The following is a 15,438-nucleotide window of genomic DNA, read 5'->3' as shown; positions in this document are numbered from 1 at the left end:
CAGTAGAAGGCAGTGACGGAGCCCTTGTTGCACACCAGGATGATGTGGCCATGCTCAGAGTGAGCATCTGTGTTGATAAAGGGAGGAGAAGTCCCAAGCCAGATGGCACAGAGAGACAGTTGGATCAGGAAGCAGATGGGAATAATGGAGTTAGGTACCCCTGATAGCAGCCAGTGTTTCATCCTTCTCCCTGGGGCAGTGACCTTGAAGGCCAGAAGCACAGTGATAATTTTGGCCAGGACAGTGGAAACAGCCATGGTGAACACCAATCCTAACGTGGTCTGCTGGAGGACACTGGTGGTTGTGTTGGGACAACCAGTGAACAGCAAACAGAGTAAGCAGAAGATGAGAGCAATGAGCAGGATGTAGGTGAGACAACGATTGTTGGCCATGACTATGGGAGTGTCTCGGTGCTTCACAAAGACCCCAAGAACAACAGCGGTGAGGACAGAGAAGCACAGAGCTGTGCAGACCAGGGTCATCCCCAGGGGATCTTCAAAAGACAGAAAGGTCACTTTTTTGTGGAAGCACTGTTCTCACTCTTTGTTGGCATACTGGTGATTTGGACACTTCACTAACTTGTCCATATCAGGTGAAAGACATACAGTAACATCATCCCACGTTCAGTTATTTCTGATTCACAAGGACCTTCTAGAATAACTGACAGAGTGGATTAGGCAACTTATCCTTTTCTCTTTTTGAAGAGATGATACAGAAATTACTTGCAATTAATTATGCCCATCTTCCTCATGTGAGACAGGCTGCTATTACTTCATCCCCCTATTTTATATTACATACTGTTGTGTATATTGTCTTCTTCTCCTAACAAAGCCCTAAGACCAATTCTTTGAACCTATTCATGATGCTTCAAACAATACATTAGTCTGTGTCATTTGTAACACCATAACTTCACTGTCCATGGTTTCTTGAGTTCAGGAAGTGATGATCTAGAGGATTCCATGCATGGTGAAGGCTACTCTGCCTTTGTACATGGCCGATTCTTGCTGCATCTTCTCTGTCGTTCCCTGTCTTCGTGGAGGAACGACACAGGACCCTGCGCTGTTCTTTTGTCTGCTCGGCCCTCCCCGGTTTTGCTGCTGATTCTTCCCGGGTTGGCTACCGTCCCTTCCACCTCCGTGGAAGGGCGGTTCCCCCTAGCTACTTTCCCCACTTCCGCAGGAGAGTGGCACACCGCCGGCCGGCTCTCTCGGGGGCTGCACAGGTGTTCCCTCAGATAGATGTTCCCCTTAGATGTTCCTGGTGCATGTTGTCTCTCTCCTCCTTTATAGTCCTCTTCCGCCAATCCCAACTCTGCTACCCACACGCCGAGTACGCTGTTCTCCTCCAATCAGGAGTAAGTCCTACAGTTTATTGGTTGAACTGGAGGCAGCTGTGTAGAAGCTGTTTCTCCCTTCTCAGTGCCATATTGTGGGAGAGCAGATGCATAGAATAAGTCCTAATTCTAGTAACTTAGTCTAGTCCGAGTTGCTCCCAGTTGCTCCCCACACTTCTCTTTCAACACTAGATAGCAGCGTCCCTCAACCGTTACTTTAATGGTGCGATTCGCTCCCTACTCTCATGGCCTAAAAGCTGCCCAAGGCTCACACTATTTGTAATGAAAGATTATTGATTGATTGAGATATTGATTTAATTCATTTGAATCACCATGTTACAGATAGAGGAAGAATGACATGGAGACAGTGGGAACTCTTCCATCTGCTGGTTCACACCCTACATGGCCACAACAGCCAGAGATGAGCCAATCTATAGCCAGGAGTCAGGGGTTTCTTCCCAATCTCCCAAGTGGGTAAAGGGGCTCAAGCTCTTGGCTCCACTGGTTTTCCAGGCCATCAGCAGAGAGGTGGAACAGAAGAGGATCAAGGGCCAGAGCAGTGGCATGGTAGATTAACCCACTCTCTATGGCATCGGTATCAAATATAGGTGCTGGTTCCAGTATTAGCTGTTCTGCCTCCATTCCAGCTCTCTGCTATGGTCTGGGAAGCAGCGAAAAATGGCCCAAGCACTTGGGTCCTTGCATCTGCCTGAGAGACCCAGAAGATGCTCCTGGCTTCAGATTTGCAGAGCTCCAGCCATTGCGGCCATCTTCGGAATAAACCAGCATATGGAGACTCCTTTCTCTGTTTCTCTGCCTCCCTGTAACTCTGTTTTTCAAATGAATTAAAGAATAATTTTAAAAAAATAATATGCACAGAGCAGAGCCCCCTGAGGGCCTCTAGTACAAGTTGTAGTGTACAGCATTCTTGCTTCAACTTTGTTTCCAACCTTCTCACAATTTCCACATTTCTTAAGCAATCTTAATATACCCTTTAGGACACAAAAGCATTCGTTTTTGCATTTAATGGGTTGTTTTATTTCTTTGTTTATAAATCACAGATCTCTGTTTATTTTATTAAATATTTTTCTGCAGTTATGCTAATTACTATCACTAGTAATTCATGGGCTAATAAACTGAATTAGATTTTGTGCACCAATTTGAAAAATAACTGTAGATCAATATCCCTGATGTACATAGACACAATAAACGTAGGCAAAATACTAGCCACCCGAATCCAACAACACATCAGAAAGATTATTCTCCTAGACCAAAGGGGATTTATTTCTCGTATGCAGGGATGGTTCCACATCCAAAAATCAATAAATGTGATATGCCACATTAACAAAGTGAAATCCAAAACCACATCATTATCTCCATAGATGCAGAGAAAGCCTTTGACAAAACTCAGCACCCCTTTATGATGAAAACCTTAAGCAATTGGATATAGAAGGAACACTCAACATAATCAAAGCAATTTATAACAAACCCACTTCCAATAACCTACTGAATGGGGAAAAATTGCATGCATACCTATTAAGAACTGTAACCAGACAAGGATGCCCACTCGCACCCTTGCTATTTAATATAGTCCTAAAAGTTTTAGCCAGAGCCATCAGGCAAGAAAAAGAAATCAAATGGATAGAAATAGGGAAGGAAGAATCCAAACTATCCCTATAAGGAACCCAAAATACTCCACAAAGAGATGACTGGAGTTCACAAAAGAGTTTGGTAAAATTGCAGAATATACAATCAACACACAAAATCAGTAGCCTTTGTATACACAAACAGCCCCACGGCTGAGAAAGAACTTCTAAGATCAATTCCATTTACAGTAACTACAAAAATTTAAATACCTTGGAATAAAAAAAGGACATTAAAGATGTCGATGATGAAAATTACAAAACATTAAAGAAAGAAATAGAAGAATGCATAAAAAATGGAAACAGATTTCATGTTAATGGATTGGAAGAATCAATATCATCAATATATCCATACTACTGAATGCAATTTATGGATTCCTTGCAAACCAATCAAAATACCATGGAACTGGAAATCATTATGTCTAGTGAAATTATCCAGTCACAAAAATATAAATATCATATGGTTTCTGAGTTGTGGTTATTAGTTGAATACCTAAAATGTAATCTATAGGGACAAAACTGACACTTTGTGTACCATCTTCTTGTGTACCTGAGAAGATCACCTGAATGAATGTGAGTTTTCTCTCTCCCCTTCTTACCTAATTTCATCTGTGGTAATTTTTAGAATACAGGGGTGTCCCAATATGAGCAGAAATTCTTGCTCTTGAGAGTACTCCTACAGTAGAGGTATCACTCTCCTTCAGCTGTAATGTGGGATGTCTTTGTCCAGTCCTGAAAGCCAGATGAGGGGACTCTTCCTGTCCTTATCTCACTGTGCATGACACGACAGAGGCAAAATCCCAGAGCCACACTGGGCAAAAGAGAGGGGCTCCAGCTGATGTCCTCAAATTCAGAGTCTGAAAGAAGGAGAATCATGAAAATGCAGAACATTTGGATGTCATAATCACTCACTGGGGAGCCTCAAAGCACTGTAGATCAAAAGGCACTTTACCTGGTGAAGCTGAATGGCTGTAATCTATTTTATATGGAAATCTGAAAAGTATTTTCAAATAAATAATTACTATTGGTAGCAGTTCTAACTCCAAATAGGTCATATTCTCTGAATATTTTCTCCAGACCTGCATGCAACTAGTCTTGCAGGCCAAGGAAAAATATCATGCATTTCTACAGGCACTGACACAGAACTTCCTCAAGGTTAGACTACAGGTACCCCTTGTATTTCAAGTGCCCTGCATATTTTGTCATGATGAACTGTCTATTACATGTTGATGGCTTGTTCACACTCAATTTGTGCCTGTCAGGAAGACACATCTTTGAATTCTGGGGCACAGGATTTTATGTTTCCAACATATCAAATTATAAACTGGCTTTTCAAGTATCTTTTTATTATCTATGTTGCTTTCTGTGTGAGATAAGTTGAAAATTCTCCTTGCATGATTTTTTCACTTGTGAAGTACCTGTGTTTTTATCACAGTCTTTTCCTCCACTTAAGAACCGTGTTGGTTTCTCATGGTCATGGGATGATCTCATTTGAGGTTTTCATTTTCTTCTCCATGACTCAGCATTTATCTGGGATTCCAACCTTAAATTGCCCTAGTTTGATGGTGACCTACACAAAAATCTCTCCTATTACAATGGCTCTTGGGCTATGACTGTTGTTGCTTCAGACAAAAATTCTAGGGTTTTCTGCTCAAACACATTTTGCAAAGTAATCCAAATGATACTTTTTAAAAATACATTGATGTTTTGTGGTAGAAACTCTTATGTGTTTTTTTTTTTGAAGACTGAAAAAGGTATTTCAAATCAAAGAACTTGAATTTTTAGTAAATTAAGAATGGAAATCCAAAAACACAAGGAAGCAGAATTGGGCAGAGGCTCCTACTCAATACATGTGGAGCTGAATGCCATGGCCACCCCCAGGTCTACTAGGTAAGACATTCCAGAGTGCATCCCAACTGTCTTCCTGTATCTGTAAGATATCAATGTGATTCTGAGGGTTGAAGAACAAGGAAAACAAACAAATTAACTCCCTCTTCAAATGCTGGAGTCTCAGTGAGGTAAGACTTCCTATTCCAGAATAAAAATATTCCACAATATACTGTGCAAGTTAAGATGTAAATTTCCAGCCCAAGGGAGACAAGGTACATTAGATTTATTTTACACTGCAGGATTACTAGGTTTCACCAAAATGGTGGGGAAGAAGCTGGAAGGATTCTCCCTACTCATGATTCCCCAGGGAACATTCCACTCACCCATCCCCACTCCTCTCCAGGTCTCACAACTTGGGATAGAACCTGGTAGGGCCTCTTGAGCTGCAGAGCAGTGAGGAGTTGACATGGGGCAGTGGCACAAACACACTTGGCTCCTCTGCAGCTCAGCCCTTGGGAGCAGCACACATAAAGCCCCATAGCCCCATATTCTGCACCAAAGAAGCAAGGCAGGTTGTGTCTTCTCATTCTTCATGCACATGACCCATATTCCTGTACAGGACATGGTTCCTGCCTCTGTCCTCTCATGGGAAACCTGTGCTCGCAGTGCTGAGGCTCCTGACTTGGTGTGAAGATCAATGTGGGGGCACTCATTATGGCTGATGTGTAGGTCTCTGTGAACCTCAGAAGTCATTATGGAGGAGCTGACCTGAGAGGTTCCACAATAAGGAGCCCTTGGACCCATCCTCAACCCCCTTAGGTGCATTCACTGCAGTCTTGCAGGCATGTGCAAATCCACCCTTTGCCTCAGGCACCCTCTAATGCCTGAGGGCAGTATTGACCATGACTGAAAGGAAGAAAGACCTGGGCTTAAGAGCAGTAGACAGCTCCAAGTCAAGAGTGGGTGAACTGAAACATTCAAGAATAATGGAAGGGATCTCCATGGGAGCACAAGGTGGCCCTGCAGAAATAAAATTCAATGCCAATATGTTTCTAGCTAATCAAATAAACAAGCCTATCAATACATAAGTAGATAAAGCTCTCCATTTTCCTGTTTATCTATTTGTGAACTTAATTCAGTCACATATCCTCTCATTTTAACACAAGCACTTGTACATCTGCCTCAAAGGAAGCAACTGGCCCCAGCTTTCAAATGTTTCATCCTCTCACTCACCTGTACGGTACAAGCATATTTCAGGATTCCCTTACATCAGGAGGAATACTGTTGAACACATTCACTGTATGGAACAACCTCCTAATTCTTTGTGTCCTGGAGCCATGGCCCGGATCTTACCTGTTTCAGGGAATGTCTTCCCAGTGTCTGCTTACATGAGCTCACATGAAATTTCCAAAATTCACTGGAACCCTACGCCACCACTCATACTTTCCTTTATACAATCTTGACCACCAATATCTTACTTCTCAGTTCTGTTTGAATGCTTCATCTTATGTATGTACTGCAGCTTTCCAATCTCTGTGTCGCACAATGGAACACCTTTTTATCACCTCAGAATGCATTTCCTTCATACCATACAGGTTGATAGGTGCTTCATTGGTAGCATTCACCTTCATCATTCATTTCCTATAAAAGATGTGAGAAAGAGTCAGAAATTTCTCCATGTTGAAAACCTTCCAAAACCTATTTGCCTATTGTCAACATGCATGCATGTAGCACACACACACAATGTAGATTTGTTTTCAATCTGTCACATTAAAAGCCGTGTTCTATGTCATCATGAAGCCAGACACACAGGTAATAAAAGGAAAATAAGCTAATGGGGTTACATCAAACTAAGGAGCTTTTGAACAGCAAAGGAAACAGCAACATGAAGAAACAACTGATAGAAGGGGAGAAAATATCTGCAAACTAATCAGCTAATAAAGGATTAGTATGTAGGAGTAATAAGGACCCCATGAAACTCAGTATACACAAAACAATCAATCCAGTGAAGAATTGGGTAAAGGACATAAATAGGCATTTTTCAAAGGATGAATTACAAAAGACAAATAGATGACATCAACATTGTAGTGTAGCAGGTTAAACCTCTGCCTGTGATGCTAGCATCCCATATGCACACAGGTTGGAGACTGAGCTGCTTCACTTCTGAACCAGCTCTCTGCTAATGTACCTGGGAAAGCAATAGAAGATCACCCAAGTCCTTGGTCCCCTGCACCCACGTGTGAGACCCAGAAGAAGCTCTAAACTTCTTAGCTTGAGCTAGGAAGTTTATGAACAGCAAAGGAAACATTCGACAAAGAGAAAAGGAATCAGGCTGAATGGTAGAAAATATTTACAAACTATCCTCCTGATAACCAATTAAGACATAAAACGTATAAGGAGCTCAAGAAACTGAACCAGGCCGGCACCGCGGCTCAATAGGCTAATCCTCCACCTAGCAGCACCGGACCACAGGGTTCTAGTCCAGGTTGGGGCGCCAGATTCTTTCGCAGTTGCCCCTCTTCCAGGCCAGCTCTCTGCTGTAGCCCAGGAAGGCAGTGGAGGATGGCCCAAGTGCTTGGACCCTGCACCCGCATGGGAGACCAGGAGAAGCACCTGGCTCCTGCCTTCGGATTAGCGTGGTGTGCCGGCCACGGCACGCCAGCCGTGCTGGCCGTTGGAGGGTGAACCAACGGCAAAAGGAAGACCTTTCTCTCTGTCTCTCTCACTATCCACTCTGCCTGTCAAAAAAAAAAAAAAATGAAAGAAAGAAAAAAAATGAAACTGAACCACAACAAAACAAATAACCCAGTGAATAAATGGGCAAAGGAAATGAAAAGGCATTTTTCAAAGGATGAAATACAACAGACACATGGACAAATGACCATCATGGAAATGCAGATAAAATTTCATGTGAGCTCATGGAAGCAAATATTGTGAAGCTGTCCTCAAATCAGGTTTAAAGGAGGCATCCCATGGAGCTGTACTCAATGAAACAAGCAATTTTTTATCACCTAAGTTAGAATGGCTATCAACCAAAACTTAAAAGGAAAAAGAAAAAGTGCTTGTGAATATGTGGGAGAAAAGGTACCTAGTCCACTGTTGGTGGGAATGTATACTAGTACAGCCATTGTGGAAGACAGCATGGGGATTCTTCAAAAATCTGAATATAGATCTACCATTTGACCCAGTCATTGCACCCTTGGAAATTTATCCAAAGGAAATTAAATCAGCATATGAAAGGGCCATCTGTACCCCCTATTTTAATGTATATGAGTGAAACTGACAGCTTTATATTTGATAATTTTTTAATAATCCTTATCTACTTTTGTGCAACAGTGGTCTTTGTATTTTTCTTGTTGAATTGTTAATTAGTGCAGAATTAAACTGATGAGCATGAAGTGAATTGAATGTATGGGGTTCAGTGTTGTGTGGCCACCAGCATCACATATGGGTTCTGGTTTATGTCCTGTGTGCAACAACTGCTAAAGGCCTGGGAAAACCAGCAGAGATTAGCTCAAGTGTTTGGACTGTGATAGCCCATGTGGGGGACCTGGATGAAACTCCTGGCTCCTGCATTTGGCATGGCCCAGCCTGGCCATCGTGGCCATCGGGGAAGTGACCCATTAAATGGCAGATCTCTCTTTCTCTCTCTCTTCCTAACTCTTGCTTTAAAAACTAAATAATATTGAAAGGAAAAAGGCAGGAGGAAGGAAGGAGGGAAAGCAGGAGTCAGTGAAAGTGGGAAGAATCATTGCAGGTTTAAAATTGTATATATGAACTATGTGAAATCTGTTCTCTTTATGAAATAAATACGTTTAAAAAGAGGTTATTTTAATGCTAGTACCAGTACAACTTCTATGAAGGGGTGGGCCAGCTCTGGTTTAATAAACCCCTAAACATCAACTCATGTGTGTCCTTTCTCACTATATACTCCACTTGTTTCTTTCCTCACACAATTGTGAAGAACAAGTATAGTTCAGGACGTACTTATATCAGGGAGGAATGCACTTGAAACATGCATTGTATGGAACAACTCTGATTCTATGCATTGAGTACAGCTCCACGGGATGCCTCCTTTAAACCTGATTTGAGGACAGCTTCCCAATATTTGCTTACATGAGCTCACATGAAATCTTTCAAAACATATTCTACACTCTGCTGCACCCACATACTTCTCTTTATTAACCTTCTACCCTGATATCTCACCCATCAGTCTTGTCTTTGGGGACTATAATGTAGCCTTCTGTGTGACATAAGCCTGGTGTCATGTTAGCCTCTATGTTGTAGAGCTGCCCACCTTGGGCCCCACCACAGAATACCTTTCCCTCATACCACACAGGTGGGACCTGCTTTATTGCTGATACTCACATGCATCAATAATGGGCTATAAATGATTTGCACAAGTTACCTTATCTTCAAGTTAGGTACCCATATCCCAAAACCCCTCTGCCTACTGTCAACATGAGCACACATACATGCATGCACACACACATGTGCACACACACACACACACACATACCCAAACACACACAAATCTAGACTGTTTCCCTTCTGTCAAAACATTGATATCCATTTTATAATGATCTTATTATGCAACAATATAGAGAGCATGATCTTTTCCTTTTCATATTCTCATTATTATTAGTTTTACTAATATCTTATTGAGAAAGTCAGAATGGTTATGCAGCTGGCTTGAAACCAGTCTTAGGGGGTTCAATTCCTTACTTTCTTGGCCTAGGCTTTTATGTAAGCAGGCTCTTCGAATGCATGATATGGGGGTGGACATCCGTGAAGTCACTCTAGATTTGTAGTGGTTAACTCAATAGTTTCTACCTCTCGCTTTGAGGCAAAGGCATCCCAGATTATGAAAATTATTACAATTACAGCAGTGAGGGAGATGAAGGAGCCCATTGATGAAACAGTGTTTCACATTGTATAGGCATCTGGGTAATATGAATATCATCGGGGCATGCCAGAGAGTCCAAGGAAGTGTTGAGGGAAGAAAGTTAAGTTCACTCCTACAAATATTATAGTGAAGTGGATTTTGGCCCAAGTAGGGTCCAGAGTGTAGCCTGAGAACAGAGGGAATCAATGAGTGAATCACCCCCCCCCCAATGGGAAAAACAGCTCCCGTGGATAAGACATGGTGGAAGTGGGCTACCACTTTGGAGAACAATATCTAGGGAAGAGTTGGCTAGTACAATTCCTGTAAGGCCACCTACTGTAAATAAGAAAATAAACCCCAGAGCTCAAAATATGGCTGGGGATCACTTAATATTTCCACCATGTAGGGTTGCTAATCAAATAAATACCTTTACTCCCATAGGGATGGCAATAATTATAGTAGCTGATGTGAAATAGGCTTGTGTATCCACATCCATTCCTACTGTGAATATGTGGTGAGCTCAAACGATAAACCCAAGGAAACCAATTGATATCATAGCCCACACTATTCCCATGTAGCCAAATGGTTCTTTTTTGCCAGAAAAATACGTTACAATATGAGAAATTATTCCAAATCCTGGAAGGATAAGAATATATACTTCAGGGTGTCTGAAGAATCAAAATAAGTGTTGCTAGAGGATAGGGTCTCCTCCTCCTACAGGGTCAAAAAACGTTGTGTGTAGATTTTGGTCCATTAAGAGTATTGTAATGCCAGCGGCTAGAACTGGCAGGGAAAGAAGAAGAATGGCTGTTATGAGAACAGATCATACGAATAAGGGGGTTTGATGCTGAGATATAGCAGGGGGTTTTAGATTGATGATAGTTGCAATAAAATTAATGGCCCCTAGAGTAGAGGACACCCCAGCCAAGTGAAGAGAGAACATAGTTAGATCATCCGAGGCTCCTGCATGGGCTGTTACCCGCTAGTGGTGGGTAAACAGTTCAGCCAGTACCTGCACCGGCTTCTACTATTGATGAAGCTAACAGAAGAAGAAAGGATGGTGGGAGGAGTCAAAAGCTTATATTGTTTATACGGGGGAAAGCTATATCGAGTTATTAGTGGGACTAACCCGTTTCTGAAATAGGTATCACTATGAAGAAAATTATTACAAAGGCATGTGCAGTGATGATTACATGATAAATTTGGTCGTCTCTAAGTAAAGTTCCTGGTTGGCCTAATTCTGCTCAAATTAACAGACTAAAGGCTGTTCTTACCATTCCAGCTCAGGCTCCAAATAGGAGATAGAGAGTTCTGATGTCTTTATGGTTGGTAGAGAATAATCATCGGTTAATAAACAGAAGCATTGGTAAAATGGCTGAGTAAGCATTAGACTGTAAATCTAAAGACAGAGGTTGAGCCCTCTTTACCAAGCCCTGAGGTGAAATTTTCATGTTGAATTGCAAATTCAAAGAAGCAGCTTCTATTCTGCAGGGGCTTCTCCCGCCTTTTTTTTTTTTTTTTTCCTTATGGCAGGAGAAGGAGATTGAAGCCAGTTGACTAGGGTATTTAGCTGTTAACTAAAATTTCGTGGGGTTGGATCCCACCAATCTAGGGGGACTTAGCTTAATTAAAGCACCTGATTTGCATTTAGAAGATGTGAAGTTAATTTGCAGTCTTTAAGCAGGAGTTAAATATAATTTACTTGCTTAGAGCTTTGAAGGCTCTGGGTCTGTGTAACATAAAATCCTTCTAAGTTTAGCTTAGTACTGAAAATATTGGTGTGAGGGGAAGAAATATTGTTTATAAAATGATTAGTGGGGCTATAAATAGTATGTGTTTCATTGATTTGAATTGCCATTTTGTTTTTAAGTTGTTGGTTGTTGGGAATATTGTCAGTGAGGAAGAGTAGATGAGTCATAAATAGAAGTATAAATTTAGAAGTGCTTATATAGCCATTGTAGTGGGTATGATGATATTGCCATTTTTTGTTAGCTCTATTCACTTAGGGATAAAGCCTATTAGTGGGGGTAGGCCTCCTAGTGATATTAAGGTAATTAGGATGGCTGAAACTATTAGTGGGGTTTTATTTCATATTTGTGATAGTGAAAGGGTAGTTGTGCTTGTGTGATGTATAAATATCATGAATATGGGAATTTTAATAGAATATAAGTAATTAGATTTAGAATTATAGTATTTGGATTAAATGTAATAATGGCTACCATTCATCCCATGTGGGCAATTGAGGAGTACACTAAGATTTTGTGGAGCTGGGTTTGGTTAAGCCCTCCTCAGCCACCGACTATAATTTATAGGATGGCTACTAACATTGTTATGGTTGAGTCGATTGATGGTGAGATTTGGTAAAGGACAGATAGGGGTGCTAGTTTTTGTCATGTAAGAAGAATGAGTCCTGATTTTTTTTTGTTTGTTTTTTTAGATTTCATATATATATATTTTTTTTAACTTTTATTTAGTAAATATAGATTTCCAAAGTACAGCTTATGGATTACAATGGCTTTTACCCCCAAAACTTCCCTCCCACCTGCAACCCTCCCATCTCCTGCTCCCTCTCTCATTCCATTCACATCAAGATTCATTTTAAATTATCTTTATATACAGAAGATCAATTTATTAGATTTATATTTATTTAAAATACAAAGTGGTGAAATGAAGGGCTGGCATTATGGTGTCATGGGGAAGGCTGCTGCCTGAGATGCCAGCATTCCATATGGGCACTAGTTCTTGAACCAGCTTACTCAACATCCAATCTAACTCCCCACTAATGGCCTGGGAAGATCAGCAGAAGATGGCCCAAGTGCTTAGGGGGACCCCTTGGGTTACTTCTGGGACTCAGAAGTGAAAGGGAGCTATTCCTAATTTAATGATTAATGCTAATATAATTAAGATTGGGGTAAAGTGATTTTGTGGATTATTGTTCATTGGCCAGAGTCAAAAATGTTAAGTGTAATTACTATTATTAAGATTATTGATGCTGTGGCTTGTGTTAAGAAATACTTAGTTGCAGCTTCTGTTGATCATGGTGGGGCTTTGTTAATTAAAATTGGAATAATGGCTAATATATTTATTTCTAGGCCAATTCATATGGTTAATCAGGGGGTGCTAAATACTGTAATTATTGTGCCTAGGAACAGGGTGACTAGAATAATAGTTAGGACTAGGGGGTTAATTAGTATGGGAAGGATATAAACCAACATTTTCGGTGTGTGGGCCTGATAGCTTATTTAGCTGACCTTACTATAGAATTTGGTGTATCAGGTAGCATGAAGAATTTTGAGTTCTTAGGTGTTGGTTGAAGGCCTATAGTTCTAGAAATAAGAGGGCTTAAACCTCTATTATTTACTCTATTAAAGTAACTCTTTTGTCAGACATATTTCTATATGTGAGGGGGAATGCTTGAAAGTATAATGGGTATGGAGATGTGTCATATGCATAGAGCTATTGTAAGAGGTAGGAAACTTTTTCATAGGAGTTGTATGAGTTGCTCATAATGAAATTGAGGGTAGGATGCTCAAATTCATAGGAATGACATTGTTAGTAGGAGGATTTTTACAGCAAAATTAATTGTAAACATTTCTGGATTAGTGTGGCTATGAAATGAGCCTAAAAATAGGATGTCTCTGAGAGAGCATTTATTATAATAATATTAGTATACTCAGCTAGAAAGAATAGAGCAAATGGGCCACCTGCATACTCTACATTGTTCCAGGCTACTGGCTTCAGCCAGGCTTGGCCCTAGTTGTTGTACTTTGGGGGAGAAAACTGGCAGCTGGAACTCTCTCTGTCTCTTTCTCTACCTCATTGTTGGTTGGTGTTTCAAGGAAATGTAAACAAATAGGCATTAAAAAAAAAATTCTGTCTTCTGTATCCCTAGTGGCATATATTTTGTGCACTGTTTTACTGAAAATACCTCCTGTCATGACCTTACTCTGTGACTGAGGGTCCCATTCCATTCTCTGTCCCATTCTAGCTCTGAACTCACCTGACCCAGCACCTCAGATTTGACTCTGCCACTGGGCCACTTCTGGATACCACCAGAACAGGGCTTGGGTTGTGTGGCAGAAGCAGGAAGTAGTTACCTGCTGACAAGACCTCATGTAAGCCAATCTGCTGAAAAAGATTTTGGAGGTGTATACACACACACGCACACACACACACATCAGTGTGTTGCATTTTGATATAGCAGTGTCAAAATTTAGGACCTCAATAGCAACCAAGTGCTACAGATTGCATAGCATGATACTCCTGTTGGAAGCAAACATTTCATCAAAGCCCCAGTCTACAGTTGTGTGATGTGTGATGACCAATTGCTTGGATGAGACTCAAGTTTTGGGATGCCTGTTTATCAAATCCTATGATGATGTTGCAACACTCTGAAGAGATTTCCTGTACAGATTTGATACAGTATGACCATGGTAGCAACTGTGGAGACAGGCTGACTATCAATAAGAGAATCAACCTTCTGAATTCAGGGGACTTGAAAACTCCACTGAAACATCAGCCTTGACATGTGGCTACTTTTATAAACAAACAGAACAAGCCAACTGGTTTTGCCCTGGGAACTATTGCATGGAGAGTTGCTAATCATTATATCAATATTGTAAATCCAGCCAAAGATAACTGCATATCTAAATGTCATCTATCCAATGGAATCAGCACTTCAGTGCCTCAGGTTCTCTATGGAGTAAATGGAATTTCAATCCATCTTAGTTTTGGTGCCCTTTCAACTGTGGGGCCTGTTTTGTCAGTTCTGGGACAAAGATGCCAGAAGAAAACTAAAAGCTTCAGGACAGCTCAATCACAGGACAACTTGCTGACTCAATAACAATGGAAACAGATTGCCTATCCTTGCAGCTATGACTTGTCCAAGGGACATGCAGTTTTTAATCCCTCAATGGAAGACTGCATTTTCCTGAATAAGGTGGGTGGGGCTTATGTTCAGAGACAGAAGAAAGGCAAGGTTGGTGTTTAGGATGAGAAGGGGGATGAGGTTTGAGTGAGGACTTCATAGTAGGATGAGCCTTATGTGGAAGCCCAGGAGTATGAGCAGGAAGTGCAGGAGCAGGAGCAGGACCTGGCTGGGGTGCAGGATGATCAGAGGGAGAGTAGGGCCAGTATGGAGGAGCAGGAGGAGGAAAAGGCTCAAATACTGAACCCAGAGGAGGGTCCAGGGGGAGAAAAAGAAAGTTGGATATGGGGAGGGCTCTAGGAGGAGGGTGAGTCCAAGATGCAGGATCTGGGGTTTTTGCCTGGTGTGAAGGGACAGAAGGAAAGTAACAATGGTATGGCTGACTTGGATAGTTGGGCTGGAGTGGAGGGCCCGGAGGAGGATGAGGCCAGTATGGAAAATCAGGATGGTAAGGCTCAAACACAGAGCTAGTAGGGTCAGGCTGGGGTGGAGGACCAGACACATGGGCCGGGCTACAGGATCAGGAGGGTCAGGCTGGAGGGAAGATAAGGAATAAAGGGGAAGATGGCATTGGGAGGCAAGAATTATTGAGGCTTACCTGTCATGTTCTTAGGAGAGGGTCCTAGCAATCAGAACCAGTGACTGGTAAGGGTCCAGGGCTACAGCTGCTTTTATAGGCCAGCCTGTGTCACAGTGTCCCTTATGACATAAACATGCCCCACCCACCTGGGCAGTGAGTAGCCCCACCCATCAGGGAAATGGTTCCATGGTGTAGGTTCAAGAGTAATCAGGGGAAATAGGACAGAGAAGAAATGGCTCT

At 41.6% G+C, this 15,438-nt stretch overlaps 1 pseudogene; it reads left to right on the top strand.

Moving 5' to 3' along the window:
• Window positions 1-255: 255 nt before the first annotated feature.
• LOC149121429 (mRNA export factor pseudogene) lies at window positions 256-14,681 on the top strand (annotated as a pseudogene).
• Window positions 14,682-15,438: the final 757 nt, after the last annotated feature.

Source organism: Oryctolagus cuniculus, chromosome 16 (assembly GCF_051225735.1).
Source record: "Oryctolagus cuniculus isolate XC-2025 breed Fujian yellow rabbit chromosome 16, ASM5122573v1, whole genome shotgun sequence".
In the NCBI taxonomy this organism is placed as follows: Eukaryota; Metazoa; Chordata; class Mammalia; order Lagomorpha; family Leporidae; genus Oryctolagus; species Oryctolagus cuniculus.
Note: the sequence above shows the minus strand (reverse complement) of the source record. Positions and strands in the feature narration are given on the sequence as shown.